The sequence below is a fragment of the Symphalangus syndactylus genome, chromosome 7 (genome assembly GCF_028878055.3).
Source record: "Symphalangus syndactylus isolate Jambi chromosome 7, NHGRI_mSymSyn1-v2.1_pri, whole genome shotgun sequence".
In the NCBI taxonomy this organism is placed as follows: Eukaryota; Metazoa; Chordata; class Mammalia; order Primates; family Hylobatidae; genus Symphalangus; species Symphalangus syndactylus.
In genome coordinates, this window is record NC_072429.2 from 154363233 (window position 1) to 154387480 (window position 24248).

Consider the following 24248-nt stretch of genomic DNA (forward strand, 5'->3'; position numbering starts at 1 on the left):
ATCTTTTTCTAAAGGCTAACATCCTACAAAAGAACCATTTTTAAATATGCATTAAATTTATCCTTAGAATTTGACTATAGCAACGTGGTTTATGTCACAGTGCTATGTGATCATGAAGTTTATCAACAGCAATATTCAGTAGGTGCCACGTTGCTAGAGGCTGGCTGGTTCAGTGTGTACTTACAGGGGGGTGGGTTCGTTCAAAACTGAGCAATATACAATTCCTGCCCTTTAGTGCAGTCAGGCGGGAGAGAGTGGAGATACAGCGAGTTATCTAGTTACACCTAAAACTGTAGATAGAAGCTAATGTTGTACTTCTTGAAAAAACTTTAAGTTTTTTAAGAGTAAGAGAGAGACAATATTAGATCTGGAAGCTAGAAAGATTATTCCAGAAGCATGATGTGGTAGGCACTGATGTAAATTTGGGATGTGGGGAGGGAATTGATTAAATGGTTCCTGGGTTAGACCTGGAGTGGAGAATATAAATTATAATCAGGTGTACAGAAGTAGAAATAAAAGTCTGAAATAAAACTTGTTAAAGTCATTGATAGCATATGGGGACTGATTATAGAAATTTACTTTCTGACATATGGCGTAAAAGGAACTAAAGTTTGCCTAAAATGATGGAGTGGAATGGATGTTGACTCTGAAGAATTGAAAATCCTAGCGTCCTATGTGAGCAAATATGTGATCTTGAAAAGACAGTTTGAGGGCTTTAATTCTTTCCTGTCAAAAATATCAGCGAATAAATACTTCCGAATAAAATTTTCAGAATATAGAGTTTGGGAGAAGATCTGAAAGATACTGAAGTTACACTTAGCACACAGCCATGTACAGTGGTCCTTAGGGTTTCAGATTAAAGTTTGTGGGAGGGAAGAGATTTCCAGACAGAGGAAGTGCATGGTCCTGGGGAAGGGACCAAGTAAGCTGTCAGGCTGGGATGCCTTGTCACTGTGATAAACAGAGTTGCCTTTACCCTCATAGTAATGAATGCCATTGAAGAATTTTTAAAAAGCCGTCACTTTAGAGAACAAACAGGTTAAAAGGGGAAACAGAGAGATCCAAGAAGCTATGACAACAGTGCCACTGAGAGTAAAATAATAAGATTTTTTTAAAGTAGGTAAAGAATAGTCACTCTCCATACACAAAAAAAGTTTGTAAAATTCATCTTTGAAATTACTTATCCATTGTCAGAAATGGTGAATATCATTAGAGGTACAGTGAAAAAAAGTTCAATGTTCATTTTTTCAAAATGTCCAACTCTAATATGTTATACTAATAACAATTACAAGAGTAATTACAACTTCGATTTATTGAGTACAAACTGTGTACCAAGACTTATCTAAGTACTCCTCATTTATGTCTTGTAGCAACACAATGAGAAGAATTTTATTAGCTAAGTTTTATATCTAAGAGGAGTTGAGCTCAGAGAGGTTTAGAAACTTGACCAGTGTCACACAGCTAGAAAGTTGTCAGCTAGATCCCTCTGAATTGTAGGCTTAACTGTCAGTGTTGGTACTAACATCTGTACTAATTTCTTTCTCCTTTTACTCAATGACATTATTCCCTGATTCATTTTAACCCAGTTACAGAGCAGATGTCAGTTTTCCAAATTTACAAATAAGTTTACATCTCATTGATTGCTTTTTATGTTACCTGTTACCTGGGGACTCTGGGGGAGATCTCTTTATTGATGACATATTAAATGATACTTTATAATCACTATTTACTCATGAGATGTTTCCCTAAGGTAAACAAATTCCATCCCAAGTGGTAGATCCTTACTGACTTAAGATAAAAAGCTGACTGAGTTGAGTATGCAAATGCCTTCATGCATTTTTCTTCACATATAGATTTTTTTAGATCATAGAATCAATCTACTTCTGGGCCTATAGAAGTCTACCCATTAAGGACAAATTCAACACTGTACTATGATAATTAATCTGGTTAGTTCATGCATCATGATGCATACTAGGAATAAAAATTAAAAATAAATTTAGCTATAATGACTTTTTGTTATTATTGAAATCTAGCTTGCCTAAAAATGGTCTCAAATGACAAATGAGTCATTTACCTTAAAAGCATAGCCTAGATAAACAATAAACAAGAGTATCCTAAACTTACTTCATTAAAAGCTGGCTGGAGCCAAGATGGCCAAATAGGAACAGCTCTGGTCTACAGCTCCCAGTGTGAGTGATGCAGAAGACGGGTATTTCTGCATTTCCATCTGAGGTACCGGGTTCATCTCACTAGGGAGTGCCAACAGTGGGTGCAGGATAGTTGGTGCAGCACACCGTGCACAAGCTGAAGCAGGGCGAGGCATTGCCTCACTCGGAAAGTGCAAGGGGTCAGAGAGTTCCCTTTCCTAGTCAAAGAAAGGGGTGACAGATGGCACCTGGAAAATTGGGTCACTCCCACCCTAATACTGCGCTTTTCCAATGGGCTTGGAAAATGGCACACCAGGAGATTGTGTCCCGCACCTGGCTCAGAGGGTTCTATGCCCACAGAGTCTCGCTGATTGCTAACACAGCAGTCTTAGATCAAACTGCAAGGCAGCAGCAAGGCTGGGGGAGGGGTGCCCTCCATTGCCCAGGCTTGCTTAGGTAAACAAAGCCAGGAAGCTCGAACTGGGTGGAGTTCACTACAGCTCAAGGAGGCCTGCCTGCCTCTGTAGGCTCCACCTCTGGGGGCAGGGCACAGACAAACCAAAAGTCAGCAGGAACCTCCGCAGACTTAAATGTCCCTGTCTGACAGATTTGAAGAGAGTAGTGGTTCTCCCAGTATGCAGCTGGAGATCTGAGAACAGGCAGACTGCCTCCTAAAGTTGGACCCTGAACCCCGAGCAGCCTAACTGGGAGGCACCCCCTAGTAGGGATAGACTGACACCTCACTCAGCCGGGTACTCCTCTGAGACAAAACTTCCAGAGGAATGATCAGACAGCTGAATTTGCGGTTCACGAAAATCCACTGTTCTGCAGCCATTGCTGCTGATACCCAGGCAAACAGGGTCTGGAGTGGACCTCTAGCAAACTCCAACAGACCTGCAGCTGAGGGTCCTGTCTGTTAGAAGGAAAACCAACAAACAGAAAGGACACCCACACCAAAAACCCATCTGTACATCACCATCATCAAAGACCAAAAGTAGAAAAACCTACAAAGATGGGGGGGAAACAGAGCAGAAAAACTGGAAACTCTAAAAAGCAGAGCACCTCTCCTACTCCAAAGGAATGCAGTTCCTCACCAGCAATGGAACAAAGCTGGACGGAGAATGACTTTGACAAGTTGAGAGAAGAAGGCTTCAGACGATCAAGCTACCCCGAGCTACGGGAGGAAATTCAAAGCAATGGCAAAGAAGTTAAAAACTTTGAAAAAAAATTAGATGAATGTAAAACTAAAATGACCAATGCAGAGAAGTGCTTAAAGGAGCTGATGGAGCTGAAAGCCAAGTTTTGAGAACTACGTGAAGAATACAGAAGCCTCAGTAGCCAATGCAATCAACTGGAAGAAAGGGTATCAGTGATGGAAGATGAAATGAATGAAATAAAGCAAGAAGGGAAGTTTAGAGAAAAAAGAATAAAAAGAAATGAACAAAGCCTCCAAGAAATATGGGACTATGTGGAAAGACCAAGCCTATGTCTGATGGGTGTACCTGAAAGTGACGGGGAGAATGGAACCAAGTTGGAAAGCACTCTTCAAGATATTATCCAGGAGAACTTCCCCAATCTAGTAAGGCAGGCAAACATTCACATTCGGGAAATACAGAGAACACCACAAAGATACTCCTCGAGAAGAGCAACTCCAAGACACATATTTGTCAGATTCACCAAAGTTGAAATGAAGGAAAAAATGTTAAGGGCGGCCAGAGAGAAAGGTCGGGTTACCCACAAAGGGAAGCCCATCAGACTAATAGCTGATCTCTCGGCAGAAACTCTACAAGCCAGAAGAGAGTGGGGGCCGATAGTCAACATTCTTAAAGAAAAGAATTTTCAACCCAGAATTTCATATCCAGCCAAACTAAGCTTCAAAAGTGAAGGAGAAATAAAATCCTTTACAGACAAGCAAATGCTGAGAGATTTTGTCACCACCAGCCCTGCCCTAAAAGAGCTTCTGAAGGAAGCACTACACATGGAAAGGAAAAACCGGTACCAGCCACTGCAAAAACATGCCAAATTGTAAAGACCATTGAGGCTAGGAAGAAACTGCATCAAATAACGAGCAAAATAACCAGCTAACATCATAATGACAGGATCAAATTCACACATAACAATATTAACGTTAAATGTAAATGGGCTAAATGCTCCAATTAAAAGACACAGACTGGCAAACTGGATAAGGATTCAAGACCCATCAGTGTGCTGTATTCAGGAAACCCATCCCATGTGCAGAGACACACATAATCTCAAAATAAAGGGATGGAGGAAGATCTATCAAGCAAATGGAAAACAAAAAAAGGCAGGGGTTGCAATCCTAGTCTCTGATAAAATAGACTTTTAACCAACAAAGATCAAAAGAGACAAAGAAGGCCATTACATAATGGTAAAGGGATCAATTCAACAAAAAGAGCTAACTATCCTAAATATATATGCACCCAACACAGGAGCACCCAGATTCATAAAGCAAGTCCTGAGTGACCTACAAAGAGACTTAGACTCCCACACAATAATAATGGGAGATTTTAACACCCCACTGTCAACATTAGACAGAACAATGAGACAGAAAGTTAACAAGGATATGAAGAATTGAACTCAGCTCTGCACCAAGTAGACCTAATAGACATCTACAGAACTCTCCACCCCAAATCAACAGAATATACATTTTTTCAAGCACCACAACACACCTATTCCAAAATTGACCACATAGTTGGAAGTAAAGCACTCCTCAGCAAATGTAGAAGAACAGAAATTATAACAAACTGTCTCTCAGACCACAGTGCAATCAAACTAGAACTCAGGATTAAGAAACTCACTCAAAACCGCTCAACTACATGGAAACTGAACAACCTGCTCCTGAATGACTACTGGGTACATAATGAAATGAAGGGAGAAATAAAGATGTTCTTTGAAACCAATGAGAACAAAGACACAACATACCAGAATCTCTGGGACACATTCAAAGCAGCATGTAGAGGGAAATTTATAGCACTAAATGCCCACAAGAGAAAGCAGGAAAATATCCAAAATCGACACCCTAACATCACAATTAGAAGAACTAGAAAAGCAAGAGCAAACACACTTAAAAGCTAGCAGAAGGCCAATTAAAATCAGAGCAGAACTGAAGGAAATTGAGACACAAAAAACACTTCAAAAACTTAATGAATCCAGGAGCTGGTTTTTTGAAAACATCAACAAAATTGACAGACTGCTAGCAAGAATAATAAAGAAGAAAAGAGAGAAGAATCAAATAGACACAATAAAAATGAAAAAGGGGATATCACCACCGATCCCACAGAAATATAATCTACCATCAGAGAATACTACAAACACCTCTATGCAAATAAACTAGAAAATCTAGAAGAAGTGGATAAATTCCTTGACAAATACACTCTCCCAAGACTAAAACAGAAAGAAGTTGAATCTCTGAATAGACCAATGACAGGCTCTGAAATTGCGACAATAATCAATAGCTTACCAACCAAAAAGAGTCCAGGACCTGATGGATTCACAGCCGAATTCTACCAGAGGTACAAGAAGGAACTGAAACCATTCCTTCTGAAAATATTCCAATCGATAGAAGAAGAGGGAATCCTCCCTAACTCATTTTATGAGGCCAGCATCGTCCTGATACCAAAGTCTGGCAGAGACACAACCAAAAAAGAGAATTTCAGACCAATATCCTTGATGAACGTTGATGCAAATATCCTCAATAAAATACTGGCAAACCAAATCCAGCAGCACATCAAAAAGCTTATCCACCATGATCAAGTGGGCTTCATTCCTGGGATGCAAGGCTGGTTCAACATATGCAAATCAATAAATGTAATCCAGCATAAACAGAACCAAAGACAAAAACCACATGATTATCTCAATAGATGCAGAAAAGGCCTTTGACAAAATTCAACAACACTTCATGCTAAAAACTCTCAATAAATTAGGTATTGATGGGACTTATCTTAAAATAATAAGAGCTATCAACGACAAACCCACAGCCAATATCATACTGAATGGGCAAAAACTGGAAGCATTCCCTTTGAAAACTGGCACAAGACAGGGATGCCCTCTCTCACCGCTCCTATTCAACATAGTGCTGGAAGTTCTGGCCAGGGCAATCAGGCAGGAGAAGGAAATAAAGAGCATTCAATTCGGAAAAGAGGAAGTCAAATTGTCCCTGTTTGCAGATGACATGATTGTATATCTAGAAAACCCCATTGTCTCAGCCCAAAATCTCCTTAAGCTAATAAGCAACTTCAGCAAAGTCTCAGGATACAAAATCAATGTACAAAAATCACAAGCATTCTTGTACACCAATCACAGACAGAGAGCCAAATCATGAGTGAACTCCCATTCACAATTGCTTCAAAGAGAATCCAATACCTAGGTATCCAACTTACAAGGGATGTGAAGGACCTCTTCAAGGAGAACTACAAACCACTGCTCAATGAAATAAAAGAGGATACAAACAAACGGAAGAACACTCCATGTTCATGGGTTGGAAGAATCAATATCGTGAAAATGGCCATACTGCCCAAGGTAATTTATAGATTCAATGCCATCCCCATGAAGCTACCAATGACTTTCTTCACAGAATTGGAAAAAACTACTTTAAAGCTCATATGGAACCAAAAAAGAGCCTGCATCACCAAGTCAATCCTAAGCCAAAAGAACAAAGCTGGAGGCATCATGCTACCTGACTTCAAACTATACTACAAGGCTACAGTAACCAAAACAGCATGGTACTGGTACCACAACAGAGACATAGATCAATGGATCAGAACAGAGCCCTCAGAAATAATGCCACATATCTACAACCATCTGATCTTTGGCAAACCTGACAAAAACAAGAAATGGGGAAAGGATTCCCTATTCAATAAATGGTGCTGGGAAAACTGGCTAGCCATATGTAGAAAGCTGAAACTGGACCCCTTCCTTACACCTTATACAAAAATTAATTCAAGATGGATTAAAGACTTACATGTTAGACCTAAAACCATAAAAACCCTAGAAGAAAACCTAGGCAATACCATTCAGGACATAGGCATGAGCAAGGAATTCATGTCTAAAACACCAAAAGCAATGGCAACAAAAGCCAAAATTGACAAATGAGATCTAATTAAACTAAAGAGCTTTTGCACAGCAAAAGAAACTACCATCAGAGTGAACAGGCAACCTACAGAATGGGAGAAAATTTTCACAACCTACTCATCTGACAAAAGGCTAATATCCGGAATCTACAATGAACTCAAACAAATTTACAAGAGAAAGACAAACAACCCCATCAAAAAGTGGGCAAAGGACATGAACAGACACTTCTCAAAAGAAGACATTTATGCAGCCAAAAAACACATGAAAAAATGTTCATCATCACTGGCCATCAGAGAAATGCAAATCAAAACCACAATGAGATACCATCTCACACCAGTTAGAATGGCCATCATTAAAATGTCAGGAAACAACAGGTGCTGGAGAGGATGTGGAGAAATAGGAACACTTTTACACTGTTGGTGGGACTGTCAACTAGTTCAACCATTGTGGAAGTCATTGTGGTGATTCCTCAGGGATCTAGAACTAGAAATACCATTTGACCCAGCCATCCCATTACTGGGTATATACCCAAAGGTCTATAAATCATGCTGCTATAAAGACATATGCACACATATGTTTATTGCGGCACTTTTCACAATAGCAAAGAGTTGGAACCAACCCAAATGTCCAACAAAGATAGACTGGATTAAGAAAATGTGGCACATATACACCATGGAATACTATGCAGCCATAAAAAATGATGAGTTCATGTCCTTTGTAGGGACATGGATGAAACTGGAAACCATCATTCTCAGTAAACTATCGCAAGGACAAAAAACCAAACACTGCATGTTCTCACTCCTAGGTGGGAGTTGAACAATGAGAACGCACGGACACAGGAAGGGGAACATCACACTCCAGGGACTGTTGTGGGGTGGGGGGAGGGGGGAGGGACAGCATTAGGAGATATACCTAATGCTAAATGACGAGTTAATGGGTGCAGCACACCAACATGGCACATGGATGCATATGTAACAAACCTGCACATTGTGCACATGTACCCTAAAACTTAAAGTATAATAATGATAAAAAATATCGGATGACTGCAAGATAACCATTTTAAAAATAAAGATGAGCGATGAAATGCCATGTTAGAGTTCTCTTTTTGTTTATCTTAACAGTTAAATAAACTTTAGCAGGTAATAATCAAAATTTATTGGGACTGGATTTTTAAAACAATTTTGAGGGTTATGCTTTTAATCTGAGAGAACAGACATTTTTCAGCAAAAAGCAATGGAAAATAATTAGAGGTAGCTTCTGCTGACATCATGTTTAGCAGTAATTTTCTCTTATATATCAGTTTGGGGTCAGCAAACTATAAATATACTCTTTCTTTTAGTTGTTTGGGCCGTAGTTCATGTTGGCTAGCACAAAGCAGGATTTTTTTTCAATTCATCTCTATTCAGAGCTCCCACATGGTTATTTATAAATCCCTACGTATCCATTACAGTGTGTACAGCCCCAATGCTCATGCTTACCCATGCATTCTTCCAATCATATCTCTGTGTGTGAAATTCATTGCTAGAAAGGGGGAAATGTTATATAAAATATTTATAGTATTCTTTTTAAAGTAGGCATCTAGAAAGTTTTAATTATACAAAGTTTTCAGAATTACTTCATAGGTTCACAAGGCAAACACCCTCACAAAGTGTACTGTATGTGTAAGAAAAGTAGCTATACTTAAAGTAGACAATTATGTTTTATGAAATTTATGTAAGATGATACCCATGAGTTAGTTATTTCTGGCATAAGGAATAAATTCATAATCATATTTTCCTAAGAAGCAGTGTTTTAAAAATGAATGAAAACAATCATTGAAATCCAAAATAAATTCATGTATATTACTTTTGTTACTTTTTCATTTCTATAAATGTATGAAATACTTGTATAATTTTGTTACAGGGATATATTGCACAGTGTGACATCAGGGCTATTAGGGTATTCAGCACTTGAGTAAGGTAGGTTGTGTAAGTAATTTCTCATCATTGGCTTCTAGCACCACTTCACCCACCTGAGTCTCCAATGTCTATTATTCCACACTCTATGTTCATGTGGACACATTATTTGGCTCTCATTTATAACTGAGAACATGTGGTATTTGTCTCTGTTTCTGACTTCTTTCACTTAAGATAATGGCCTCCAATTCAATCCATGTTGCTACAAAAGACATGATTCCATGTTTTATCATTGAGTAATAACATGGTTTGGCTGTGTCCTAACCCAAATCTCATCTTGAATTCCCATATGTTGTGGGAGACACCCTGTAGGAGGTAATTGAATCATGGGGACAGGTCTTTCCCATACTGTTCTCATGATCACTAATAAGCCTCATGAGATCTGATGGTTTTAAAAAGGGGAATTTCCCTGCACAAGCTCTCTTCTCTTTTCTGCCACCATGTGAGACGTGCCTTTCACCTTCACCTATAATTGTGAGGCCTCTCCAGCCATGTAGAACTGTAAGTCCAATAAATCTCTTTCTTTAGTAAATTGCCCAGTCTCAGGTATGTCTTTCAGCAGCATGAAAACAGACTAATACAGTAAATTGGTACTAGTAGAGTGGGGCTCTCCTGAAAAGATAGCCAAAAATGTGGAAGCAACTTTGGAACTGGGTAACAGTCAGAGTTTGGAAGGCTGAGGGAAAGACAGGAAAATGTGGGAAAGTTCAGAACTCCCTAGAGATTTGTTGAATGGCTTTGACCAAAATGCTAATAATGATATGGACAATGAAATCCAGGTTGAGGTGGTCTCAGATGGAGATGAGAAACTTCTTGGGAACTGGAGCAAAGGTGGCCCCTGTTATGTTTTAATAAAGAGACTGGAGTCATTTTGCCCCTGCCCTAGAGATTTGTAGAATTTTGAACTAGAGAGCAATGATTTAGGGTATCTGTCTGAAAAAACTTCTAAGCAGCAAAGAGGTGCTGCTTGGTGACTTGGGTGCTGTTAAAAGCATTCAGTTTTAAAAGGGAAACAGAGCATAAAAGTTTGGAAAATTTGCAGCTTGACAATGCAATACAAAAGAAAATCTCATTTTCTGAGGAGAAATTCAAGCCAGTTGCAGAAATTTGCGTAAGTAAAGAGGAGCTGAATGTTAACCACCAAGAGAGTGGGTAAAATGTCTCCAGGGCATGTCAGAGACTTTTGCAGCAGCACCTCCCATCACAGGCCCTGAGGTTTAGGAGGAAAATATGGCTTCGTGGGCTGGGCCCAGGGACCCTCTGCTGTGTGCAGTCTAGGGACTTGGTGCCCTGTGTCCTAGCCACTCCAGCTGTGACTAAGAAGGCCAAGGTACAGCTTGGGCTGTGGCTTCAGAGGGTGGAAGCCCCAAGCCTTGGCAGCTTCCACATGGTGTTGAGCCTGCAGGTGCACAGAAGGCAAGAATTGAGGTTTGGGAACCTCTGCTAGGTTTCAGAGGATATATAGAAATGCCTGAATGCCCAGGTAGAAGTTTTCTGCAGGGGCGGGGCCCTCATGGAGAATGTCTGCTAGGGCAGTGCAGAAGGGAAATGTGGGGTCTAATCCCCCACAGAGAGTCCCTACTGGGCACCACCTAGTGGAGCTGTGAGAAGAGGGCCCGCATCTTCCAGACCCCAGAATGGTAGATCCTCTGAGAGCTTACACCATGCACCTGGAAAAGCCACAGATGCTCAATGCCAGCCCATGAAAGCAGCCAGGAGGGGGGCTATGCCCTGCAAAGCCACAGGGGCAGAGCTGCCCAAGACCATGGAAACCCATCCCTTGCATTGGCATGACCTCGAATTGAGACATGGAGTCAAAAGAGATCATTTTGGAGCTATTAAGACTTGACTGCCCTGCTGGATTTTGGACTTGCTCAGGGCCTATAGCCCCTTTGTTTTGGCCAATTTTTCCCATTTGGTATAGCTATATTTACCCAATACCCATACCCACATTATATTTAGGAAGTAACAAACTTGCTTTTGACTTTACAGGCTCTTAGGCAGAAGGGACTTGCCTTGTCTTGAATGACACTTTGGACTGTGGGCTTTTGAGTTGGTGCTGAAATGAGTTGAGACTTTGGGGGATTTTTGAGAGCGCATGATTCGTTTTGAAACGTGACGACATGAGATTTGGAAGGGGCTGGGGCAGAATTAAATGGTTTGGCTGTGCCCCCACACAAATCTCATCTTGAGTTCCCATGTGTCGTAGGAGGGACCCGGTAGGAGGTAATTGAATCATGGGGGCGGGTCTTTCCCATGCTGTTCTCATAATCACTAATAAATCTCATGAGATCTGACGGTTTTAAAAAGGGGAGTTTCCATATAAAATCTCTCTTATCTGTAACCATGTAAGACGTGCCTTTCACCTTCCGCTATAATTGTGAGGCCTCTTCAGCCTTATGGAACTGTAAGTCCAATAAAACTCTTTCTCTTGTAAATTGCCCAGTCTCAGGTATGTCTTTATCAGCGGTGTGAAAATGGACTAATAGAAGTAATATTTCATTGTGTAAGTATACCACATTTTCTTTATCCATTCATCCATTAATGGATACAGGTTGATTTTATATCTTTGCTATTGTGCAAAGTGCTACAATAAACATACAAGTACAGGTGTATTTTTGGTATAATGATTTCTTTTCCTTTGGGGATATACCCACTATTAGGGTTGCTGGATGAAATTAAAAGATATATTTTAAATAATATCTGTTAGTGTGTGTATGATATTTTAAATCTAGAAAGTTAGATGTATTTTCTCATCTTAAAATCTACCAAAAGAGCCAAGCTTTAATTTGAGAAAAAAATATAACACATCACATTCTATATTGCTTACTATATCCTGGCACTGGTCAAAATATTTTACATATGTATCAACTTATCTAACGGAACAAGGATCATAATCTTTCAACAACAGCTAAATAATTTTAACAACCAAGCAGCTGATATAGAAATAACTGATTATAGATGGAACTACTCAGTTTACTCACAGAGGTAGATGTTTGCCAGCTATTGGTTTTGTGAAAGCATAGCTGTGATATGACACTTGTGTGAAGGAATAAAAGGTACTTGAATTTGGAAACGAATATAAGGATACTGAAGCGTCATTGAGTTTTTCACTGGCATTATAATATTTTTCAGGTATCTGATCATAATACTATGCATGCTTCTTTTTGTAAGCTCTCTTCTCACTATACCACCATAATGTTAGCAGAAGGAGTGTGGGTGAATCTATCTCCTGCTACTAAATCAACTGAAAGAGTTACATCTGGCTACCTACCGCAAATTAGAAATTCAGTAGAAAGAAGCTTAATCTGATGGCTCCACAAGGAAAATTAACAGATTAAGAAGGTGTATGTACATCTGTGTATCTGTCATAAATAATGACAAAATGTTTGAAATATCTACCAAAGGAAAATAGAATTAATTTATGATTGGGATACTTTATTTATATTAATTAATATGATAATCATTTTAAGCAGCACTATTTGATATAAATCAATTATAAATAGAAATCAAATCAAAGTAAAATAAAATATTCCTATGAGGAAAATAAAATATGATTAGATTTCTTTACATAAACTGCACTTCATACATAGCCCATTTTTAATCATAATAAGGATGTAGGTTTAGTCAAAACTTTAACCATGTTAAAAGTTAATTCTACCAACTGATTTGTGAGATATTGAGCGTAAGGCTGCCTCAGTGTGTACATATTCCCAGTCATTCCACTTTAAACAGTCCTCAGTTTTACTCATAAAATCATGAGGATTACTGTAACATTTTCAACCTATATGGCATAAACCTTAAAATAATAACCCATTTATTTAAAAAATTTTAATTGCAAAATAAGTTCAATAGAGATACAATATCTCATCAAATATTGAGCCTATAGATTATGAAATAGTGATGCACAGTCCTTAGAATAGTATTATAAAGAGATCACAGTGACCAGCAGGCATGCATTCTGTGCTCAATCCTTGGCATCACATACCAGCTTTAGTTACTGAATAGCAGTTAGCTGTGACACGCCCAACAGACAATCAATACTCTTTAATAGCAACCATTGTAGATTCCATGTCTTAAACTAAATCATCCATAAATATGTTCGCTAGTGAGGCTTTCAAATAGCCAAACCATTAATTCCAGCACTTTGGGAGGCTGAGCTGGGCCGATCAAGAAGTCAGGAGATCGAGACCATCCTGGCCAACACGGTGAAACCCCGTTTCTACTAAAAAAAAATACAAAAAACTAGCCAGGCGCGGTGGCGGCGCCTGTAGCTCCAGCTACTCAGGAGGCTGAGGCAGGAGAATGGCGGGAACCCGGGAGGCAGAGCTTGCAGTGAGCCCAGATCGCGCCCCTGCACTCCAGTCTGGGCGACAGATCGAGACTGTCTCAAAAACAAAACAAAACAAAAGCCAAACCATTGACTGCCAAAAGTGATTTGCCAGGTCAGGAAAAGGCTATACAATATAGTGACTGAGGAGCTGCACACTGGTTTGAATTTATCCCTACAGTCTGTTTAAATTACATCATGTTTCTATTTCTCTACTTCTCCATCAGTAAAATGGGCATAATCCCAGTACCCACCTCTCTGAAACATCATGATATTACATTGAGTTAAAAATGCAGGAATTTTAGAATACCACTACTTTCTTAGCTGTTAATGATAGCTAAAATGATACCTCAATTTTGAGCGGTGGTAGTTTCTCTCAAACTAATTCATTCTATTAGAAAAACAAATATCCACGTAAAGCAAAACCAGACTTGGAAGAAATACTGAAAGCAGGTAGCTGACTGTTTAACTCGAATGCCTAAACATCCTTATCCCAATGCCTAAATTCAAGTCAAATTGTAGGATGCATTTCTCTTTCTACCTGTGCTTCCTGTCTCCCTTCCATCTTTCCCCATTCATGTATGATATATGTCCCCATTTTGATGAAGTAAGCATTTTGTGCCTCAATTTCTCATTTTAAAAACCTAGAAATTTTTAGCTTTTTGTATAAAATTTAATATGGAGTTGAAGGTGGGCTAGTAACAACAATATTTGGGGATTATTTTCTATTATCTCATCTTTCACTTTTTAAACGAGGGCCCAGAACTAATCAGGCTCTAAGAAACTGGCACTACTGAAAATATATACAAATTTGGGAAAGATAACTTAATTAAAAGATTGTTGATTTGCATTGAGAAACAACCACCATGAGATCCAAAATGCATGAGCATTCTGTTCCCTGCCAAACTGTAATCTCTTAGCTTTGGCCACCATAATTGTCAAAGCACAAGGAATTTTAGTCTCTGTTTCTGAAAATGTCCAAGGTATTCACCTTTTCAAAAAAAAAAGTCTCAGCTCCTACTGTTGATTTAAACTCTTTCATAAATCTCTATCAAACTTTTCATGTTTACAGTTCTTATGCAATTATAAGACAAATCCAATACATGTATAACCACACAATCAATAAATTACAATTAATAATTTATATCAAATGATAAATAATGTAGTTTTGTTGGAATTAATTTGACAATGTTTGATTCAGTTACAAACAGAGATATAACTAAATGTATTTAAAATATTAAAAGATGAATTGCTATCAATTGTTTTGAATTTTAAACTAAAAATCAATAGTTCCTATAAAATTATTATTAAATGTTCTAATAATTGTACAGAATCCAGAGCAACTCTTTTCCCAATTTACCGTATACTAATGTGTGCTTAGATCAGTGTTACATTACATAGCATGCTGTAGGAAAGACAGGATGGGCATTCATTAAACTAGCTCTGATTTAACTTGTCCTCTGTCATTTTGTGAATATAATCCAGGGACTACCTACTCCTTAACTTCTCAAATCTGTTTTCTCACCTATAAATAATAATTGCTACCTGAAAAAAATGGTGGGGCATATGAGATTTAATTAACACATGTTAATCATTGCACATGTCTTAGTATTTAGTAGATATTTAGTAATTATTAGACAAAGCCAATTTATTTTCCTTTGGATTAATAAAGATTTAAATATTTGCCATAGGTTGTATTATGCAATTATATTTACCTAAAATTTTGAGGAAATATAATTTTTTACAACTTTCCCATATTTCTAGAAAAAGAAAAGGTAGCTTTTTAGAAATGGCACTAACATAATTGGTAGTTTTTCTTGATGAATATTTCTGAGAGAGATTACAGAAGTTATATATTAAAAATAAATAACTTCAAGTAAAAGCCATGATCTGCCTTGCAGTGCTCAAATAAGTTCTTTCATATATTCACAATGATTTATTTTCTCATGACAGGACTTTATAATGAAACGATCTTACTCCTGGAGATTTTAGTAGATTTCAGCCTTAGAACTGTGGACATTGATTAATAACAGCAAAACTATATTGAGTAAATAGTAGTGCAAAAAGGATTAGATTGTGCATTCAGTATCATGAGAATCAGAAAGCTTATCCAATGTAAGTTTTACTAATTATTCAAAGGAAACAATTAATCATGAGACAAAGAACAAACAAAAATGGGTCCAAGACGACGAACTTAACTCTCTAGGCCTTTTCTTACGCCGTGAGGATACACCTGGCACAGATTAAAATATGAAGTTCTCCAGAACACATATGGAGTCACATCACATACACAGGAGGAATAACTTTTGGTATAAAATATAGTCATTTGTCTTCCGATAATCATGCCTCATAAATCTTTGAAATGCATGGCTGTTTCCTATTGACAAGGCTAGAAAATCAGGCATCTCTTGCCAAAAGTATTTCCAAAATAAGAACTCTCCCACCAGCAAAAATCATCAATTTGCTTGCCAGGATGACAGTCATTATTATAGTCTCCAGGTACCAAATTCTGATTAAAGGAGAAAATGTATTTTATGCTTGCTGTTTAATTATTTACTTTCTAGGATTATAAGATAAAAACAAAATTTGGCAAATAGTGGGCCCATTAACTGAATGAAGAGTGTAGTGTGAGGCTGTTGATAAATTGTGACCACTTGAATAGGGCAGAGTCAGGACCAATAACAGAGTAGAGATCAAGATGCACCTGCACACAAGGCAAGTAGGCAACCAGGAATTGACATCATGCCAGAAATGGAAGTTGAGACAAAGAAGTCTATCTAATAGGCAGTAAATAAGAAAAACTAGAAGAACATAGGCATAGAAAGGAAAAAAAAATCAAAAGATTTGATGGAGTCAGACTGTGGGTCTAGGTAGAGTCAGAAATCATTCAAGCCATTGGGGCATCGATGGCGCCATAAGCAGCCATCCGTCGCTCTATATTCTCCAAGAGCAGAGGCCAGTATCAAGCAGGTGGGAGCAGATGTGCAGTCATTGCAGCCTGGGAAGGAAGCTGTCTACGTAAAAACTGCACCTTTATGCCAAACCTTTCAACCAAATATTACACAATCAATAACCAAAAAGCTATACAATATAGTGACAATAACCAACTAAAGTGAGCTTGAGGAGCTAAAAACAAAATATTCCTGGGTTGCTTCCTCCTGCTACTTGCTCCTTGCTCTTTATTTTCTGCCTATATTTAACTCCCCAACTACTTTTTTGGTAAGATTTTAATGTCATTCATAGAACTTTGTTCATTATTTGATGTTGGTAGTAGAGCCAACTTCTCTACTCTTCATTTTCTTTTTTTATATGGATTTTTTTATTTCCAACTTTTATTTTAAGGGTACATGTGCAGACGTGCAGGTTTATTACATAGGTACATGTGTGTCATGGGGATTTGCTGCACAGATCATCCCATCACCTAGGTATTAAGCTCAGCTTGCATTAGCTATTTTTCCTGATGCTCTCCCTCCTCCTGCCCCCCACCAGCAGATCCTAGTGTGTGCTGTTCCTCACCCCATGTGTCCATGTGTTCTCATCATTTAGCTCCCACTTATAAGTGAGAACATACGGTGTTTGGTTTTCTGTTCCTGCATTAGTTTGATAAGGATAATGGCCTCCAACTTCATCCACGTCCTTACAAAGGACATGATCTGGTTTGTTTTTACAGCTGCATAATATTTCTTGGTGTATATGTGTGACATTTTCTTCATCCAGTCTATCACTGATGGGTGTTTAAGTTAATTCTGTGTCTTTGTTGTGAATAGTGCTGCAATGATATACTTGTGCATGTATCTTTATAATAGAATAATTTATATTCCTTTGGGAATTACTCAGTAATGGGATTGCTAGGTTGAATGGTATTTTTGGCTTTATGTCTTCGAATAATCGCCACACCGTCATCCACAATGGTTGAATTAATTTACACTTCCAACAACAGTGTGAAAGAGTTCCCTTTTCTCCACAACCTCACTAGCATCTGTTATTTTTGACTTTTTAATAATTGCCATTCTGACTGGTGTTAAATGGTATCTCATTGTGGTTTTGATTTGCATTTCTCTAATGATGACTGATGAGCTTTTTTGCATATGTTTGTTGGCCACATGTATGTCTTCTTTTGAGAAGTGTCTATTCATGTCCTTTGCCCACTTTTTAATGAGGTTATTTGCCTTTTCTTGTAAATTTGTTTGAGTTCTTTATAGATGCTGGATATTAGACATTTGCTAGACGGATTGATGGCAAAAATTTTCTCCCTTTCTGTAGGTTGTTTACTCTGTTGATAGTTGTTTTTTCGTGTGTGTGTGGGTGTGTGTGTGTGTGCGTGCGCACGCGCTGTGAAGAAACGCTTTAGTTTAATTGGGGTCTATTTGTCAACTTTTGCTTTTTTTGTAATTGCTTTTGGCATCTTGGTCATGAAATCTGTGTCAGTGTCTGTGTCCTGAATAATATTGCCTAGGTTTTCTTCTAGGGTTTTTATAGTTTGGCATTTCACATTTAAGTCTTATTCCATCTTGAATTGATTTTGTATATGGTGTAAAGAAGGGGTCAAGTTCCAGTTTTTTCAACTAATGCCAGCCAGTTATCCCAGCATCATTTATTAAATAGGGAATCATTTCCCCATTGCTTGTTTTTGTCAGGTTTGTCAAAGATCAGATTTTTGTAGGTGTGCAGCATTATTTCTGGGTTCTCTATCCTGTTCCATTGGTCTGTCTGTTCTTGTACCAGTACCATGCTGTTTTGGTTACTGTAGCCCTGTTGTATAGTTTGAAATCGGGCAGTGTGATAACTTTCGGCCTTGTCCTTTTTGCTGAGGGTTGCCTTGGCTATTCAGGCTCTGTTTTGGGTCCATATAAATTTTAAAATAGTTTTTTTTTCTAATTATGTACAGAATATCTATGGTAGTTTAATAGGATGCATTGAATCTGTAAATTGCTTTGGGCAGTATGGCCTTTTTAATGATATTGATTCTTCCTATTCATGAGCGTGGAATGTTTTCCACTTGTTTGTGTCTTCTCTACTTTGAGCAGTGGTTTGTAGTTATCTTTGGAGATGTCCTTCACTTCCCTTGTTAGCTGTACTCCTAGCTATTTTATTCATTTTGTAGCAATTGTGAAGGGGAGTTCATTCCTGATTTGGCTCTCGGCTTGCCTGTTGTTAGCATACAGAAATGCTGGTAATTTTTGCACATTGATTTTGTATCCTGAGACTTTGATGAATTTGCTTATCAGCTTAAGAGGCTTTTGGGTAGAAATGATGGGGTTTTCTTGATATAGGATCATGTCTAAAAACAAAGATAGTTTGATTTCTCTTTCTATTTGAATATGCTTTATTTCTTTCTCTTGCCTGATTGCCCTGGCCAGGACTTCCAATGCTATGCTGAATAGGGATAGTGAGAGAGGACAACCTTGTCTTGTGCTGTTTTTCAAGGGGAATGCTTCCAGTTATTGCCGATTCCATATGATATTGGCTCTGGGTTTGCATGTATGGCTCTTATTGTTTTGAGGTATATTCCTTTAATACCTACTTTACTGAGAGTCCTACCAACCAAAAAAAGATCAGGACCAGAAGGATTCACAGCTGAATTCTACCAGAGGTATAAAGAAGAGCTGGAACAATTCCTACTTAAAGTATTCCAAGAAACTGAGGAGGAGGGACTCCTCCCTAACTCATTCTATGAGGCCACCATTATCCTGATACCAAATCCTGGCAAAGACACAACAGAAAAAGAAAACTTCAGGCCAATATCCTTGATGAACATCAATGCAAAAATCCTCAACAAAATACTGGCAAACCAAATCCAGACACACATCAAATAGCTTATCCACCATGATCAAGTAGGCTTCATCCCCAGGGTGCAAGTCTAGCTCAACATACACAAATCAATAAAAGTGATTCACCACATAAACTGGACTAAACCCAAAAACCACATGATTATCTCAATATATGCAGAAAAGGCCTTTATAAAGTTCAATATGGCTTCTGGTCTAGTCTTCATTTTCTTTGCCTTCCATGGATAGCAGTTGACATTCACCCAGAAGATTCTACTCATTCCCATCCACACTGAGCATCTATCCTATTCCACCTGATCCCAATGCTGGATTCCAATCTATAATATCAAATTGATGTCCTTTCCTCCCCAAGAAATAGGATTTTCTCAGATTCCATTGAGAAAAAAAATAGGCAGCATGAGTCAAAGTCAAGGTAGGTTTGATTTTAATTACAGCTATATAACGTCAAGTTAGCAGACCCAGATAACACATTTCAGTGATGAACAACTAAGTGCCAGATTCTAGGCTACTGTTTTTACATGAGTTATGCAGAAACACATTTTTTTCTATCTTTCATTTTAAGGAAAAAATTTCATGATGCTTTTCTTGGTTTATTAGACACAACTTCTAAGACATTTCAATTCTCTGTGAATTTTGATACTATAGGGAACCAGGACATGACACTAATTGAATAGATTCCTCAGAGACCTACAAGTTGTCAACTGTATAAAGATTTCTTTTTGTAATGCAATGTTTTGGTTCATTGCACACAACATCAAAACACTCAGATCAGAGAGAATGCAAAAGACGTTTTAACTGATACTTAAGAACAGAATACATTTGACCCCTCAAAGTGTCCCAGAAAGAGTAATTATTCAAAACATTTTTCTATATTCCTCACAAAACAATAGAGTCCCATAGTTAACTATCACTTAAAATAGTGGCTTAACAATTATCTTTGACGCCTAGGTGAACATTTATTTTTCTTGTCCCTATTATTATACAATAAAAATCCAAAAATACATAAAGTCACCTACCTACAATGACAAAAAAAATTGGCAGTGTGAGCCTGGGGTTGGCCTGGAAGCAAGTCATGAGCACTAACGCATTTGCATGCACTTGACTGTCTAGTAAAGCAGACCAATTATACAGCTGCCAAAAGGCAGCTTAGTGATGGAAAATTCTTTCAGTAGCTTTTTAGTTTATTTGATTGATTATGTATGACCCAGTGATAGCAGTTTGAATTTGATTGTAGATAGAAAAGAAAAAGAAAGCAAACCAAGCTATATTACTTAAAAGAGCAAGTACACGGAGAACTAGGCATGCAATTATTCATTCCATACTGGTGAATATTAGTTTTTGAGAAATTAAAAAATACATTTCTTTGTATTTCCAGGTATTGATTTTAATCTGTTTAAGTGAAATAACCACGTGTCAACCTGGGGGAAAGACTGCATGAAGACCATCATGATCATCTCAAAACTCAAAGGAATCTGCATCCAGAATGCCTTAACTTTGAGAATAGGTACCTGAGCAAAGAAAAGGGTTAATTCATCTGGTTGTTATAGATTTAGAAGAAAGCTATGGATTTAGAAGAAAATCCACTTGACTACCTAAACAGCTTTATGTCATTTCCAGCTTTCATATCTCTCTACTTTGGAGGAAGATTTTGAAACCCAGATTCTATTTTGAGGCTTCTCTTGCCAAAGGAATTGTCATGACTCTTCTCTTTGCTTCACAGGACCCAACTTAAACACCATTCTAATCTTTTCTAATTCAACTCCCTATGCTTTGTTTTCATCGAGGGAGCTAATCAAATAATAACCATAATCATAGTAATAGTAATAATTACGACTATAATTAAGTTGTATTTAAATACTAAGTGCTTTGCCTGTATACACACATTTTATCCTCACAACTATAGGAGGTAGCAACTAGTGTCATACTGAGGCATGCAGAGGTGAAGTAAGTCACCCAATTTTAAGTGGCAGAAGAAATTTTTGTGCCCGTATGGTGTGGCTCAAAGCCTGCACATTTGAACACTATACCAGATAACATGGACTACTAGGCAGGATTAAACAGAAGTGGCATAATTGTACCACAATTGGTATACTAAAGGAAAATTTGGTAAATATTGTTTCTAAGAGGAATACTTTGATTTTGTAGAACAGAACAATATAAGTGAACTAAATATTGTTTAGGAAGGATTTCAAGCTCATATTGATTTAGACTGCCTCACTGGGGACGTGTGCCTTAAATACCCTCTTACTCCTTTTTCATCTCAGAGACAGGTTTTCTTCCCTTTTTTGTGAGACAGTGTCTCACTTTGTCAGTCAGGCTGAGTGCAGTGGCAGTCATAGCTCACTGTAGCCCCTACCTTCTGAGCTCGAGTGAGCCTCCTGTCTCGGGCTACAGGGGTGCACCACCACCTCTTATTTTTTGGTAGAGATGGGATTTCAGCATTTTGCCCAGCCTGGTCACTTGGAGAGAGGTTTCTAGTCGCATATTCAGTATGTTACTTTTCTTTAGATCTTGCTTATTCAATATTTTAATCAAAGGCACGAATAAAGATATAGACTGCAAACATACGTTGGCTTATTTAATACCAGACTCAAAAATAATATGCCTAAGTATATAAAACCAAATGTAGTAGAAACAAGTATCAAGTTTTATCTTTAGTTTTATGAAAGGTATTTTTTAAGATCTTTAAACTTGAAACACATTCACAGTGTTATGTAAGTTTTGGTTCATTTGTCTTGCTCTGCTTCTGTATAATAGGTATAAGATGATTTTTCAGAATTCTTAGCCACTATACAGTACTTATCTCCTAGAACTTGTTCAATAATAATTGTTAGATGGATTCATGGACTAAAGAATTAATAGATATAGATATAGTTTTATTTTACAAAGATCAGAATTAATTTACTAAAATCTAAATTTCTGCTAGTAATATTAAATACGTGTGGATAAACTACAAGAATGATAAAAATATTGCATTGTAAGAGTCATTAAAAACTTGATATATTGTTAGACAACAACAGTATATTACGATTGTTTTTCAGGCCTCTCATTCCAAGAGAGATTTTAATACAATGCAAAGCATCAAAAATAACTTTAAAATGTGATGAATGCTGCGAAATTCATGAAACATGAATAAAACCTTAGGATATTCCATGTTTATTTCAAAGAAGATTAGAAATTGATTTTTACTTAAAGGCTTTCCAAAGCAAGATTAGAAATGTTGTGTTTTTCCAGACTTACATATTTCAGAAAAGCCAATTTAATCTCAAACTCTGAAATTCATTTCATAAAGTATATTGGCAATCATTGCATCTGCTACTTCACAAGGTTTTGTACTCTTTGAAAGGTGTCAAGCAGATCACCTTTCAAAAATGTTCCAGTTTTCTACTGAATGAACTATAAAGGCCTTCCAATTCCATACTCAAAAGATTGTGTAATTCCATGATTTGAAAAATGATATAAAGTCCTAGTTAATTCATTCTGCAGCCTGTGGACAGTTTGAGTACTTCAGTGTGACGAGATGAAGACAGGTAGTTGGAATGGATGTAATAAGTAAGAGGATGTGGTTAAAAAGATATCGAGAAAAGTTTCATTATACAGAAGTCCTGGTTTAAAAAAATGCCTTGGGGCTGGGCCAGTGGCTCACACCTCTACTCCCAGCACTTTGGGAGGCTGAGGCGGGTGGATCACCTGAGCTCAGGAGTACGAGACCAGCCTGGCCAACACGGTGAAATCCCGTCTCTACTAAAAGTACAAAAATTAGCTGGGCATGGTTGGGGGCACCTGGAATACCAGCTACTCAGGAAGCTAAGGCAGGAGAATCACTTAAGCCCAGGAGGCAGAAGTTGCAGTGAGCTGATATCGCACCACTGTACTCCAGCCTGGACAACAAAGTGAGAATCCACCTCAAAAAAATAATAATAATAAATAAATAACAGACATTGAAATAGTGATGAGTTCAGAGCTGGTTGAATTTCTCAGATTTCTTCAACTGATGCTTTTTTGAGGGAAATACAGATAGAATTGCCACTTGGACATGGTCTTTTAAAAAATAAAAGCATGTTTAAATTTGATAGAATGGCAAGTTAATAAAATCAAGAATGATAGGTTTTTAAAATTGTAAAGTGGGAAAACTATTGTACAAACTGTGGCTGGGCAGTACTAACATGAATGAAGACTAAAAGTAACAGTTATGCACTCCCTCTTGACTGAATATCTTGGATATCACACCTGGGTAACTTTATAGAGACATGTAGTTCCCATGTGGGTAATATGGATACATACTAAGATATAATATGACATTGTTAAATCTGAAATGAGGTTATAAAAATAATTATCATTTCAAACATCAGGTCTGATTTTTTTTTCATAATTATATTTATATAGTACAATGTGATGTTTTGATATGTCTACAATTTAGAGTGATTAAATGGAGCTAATTAACATATCCATCACTTCACTTCGTTGATGTTTTTGTGGTGATACATTTGAAACTACTCTTAGTTATTTTGAAATATACAACATATTATTATTGATTACAGTCATCCTGCTTTGCAGTAGATCTCAAAATTTATTCCTCTTGTCTAGCTGAAACTTTGTAACTTTGGACCAGTAATTCCCCATTCCTTCACTCCTCACCTACCCACTGCCTCTGGGAACAATTATTCTTCGATGAATACAACTTTTTTTAATGCTTTAAGTTCTGGGATACATGTGAAGAACATGCAGGTTTGTTACATATACCCTTACTGCATATTTCCATCCCTTGGTTTTTTGTTTAAGAAATACTTACTTATGCCTAGACCCTATTCCAGGCCAATTAAATCAGAATTTCAGATGAGTGGCCTGTGAGCCTGTGTTTTTAAAAAGTTACCCAGATATTCTGAATATCAAGCAAAGGATGATAGCTGCTGTCTCTAAATCCTGAAGAGCCTAA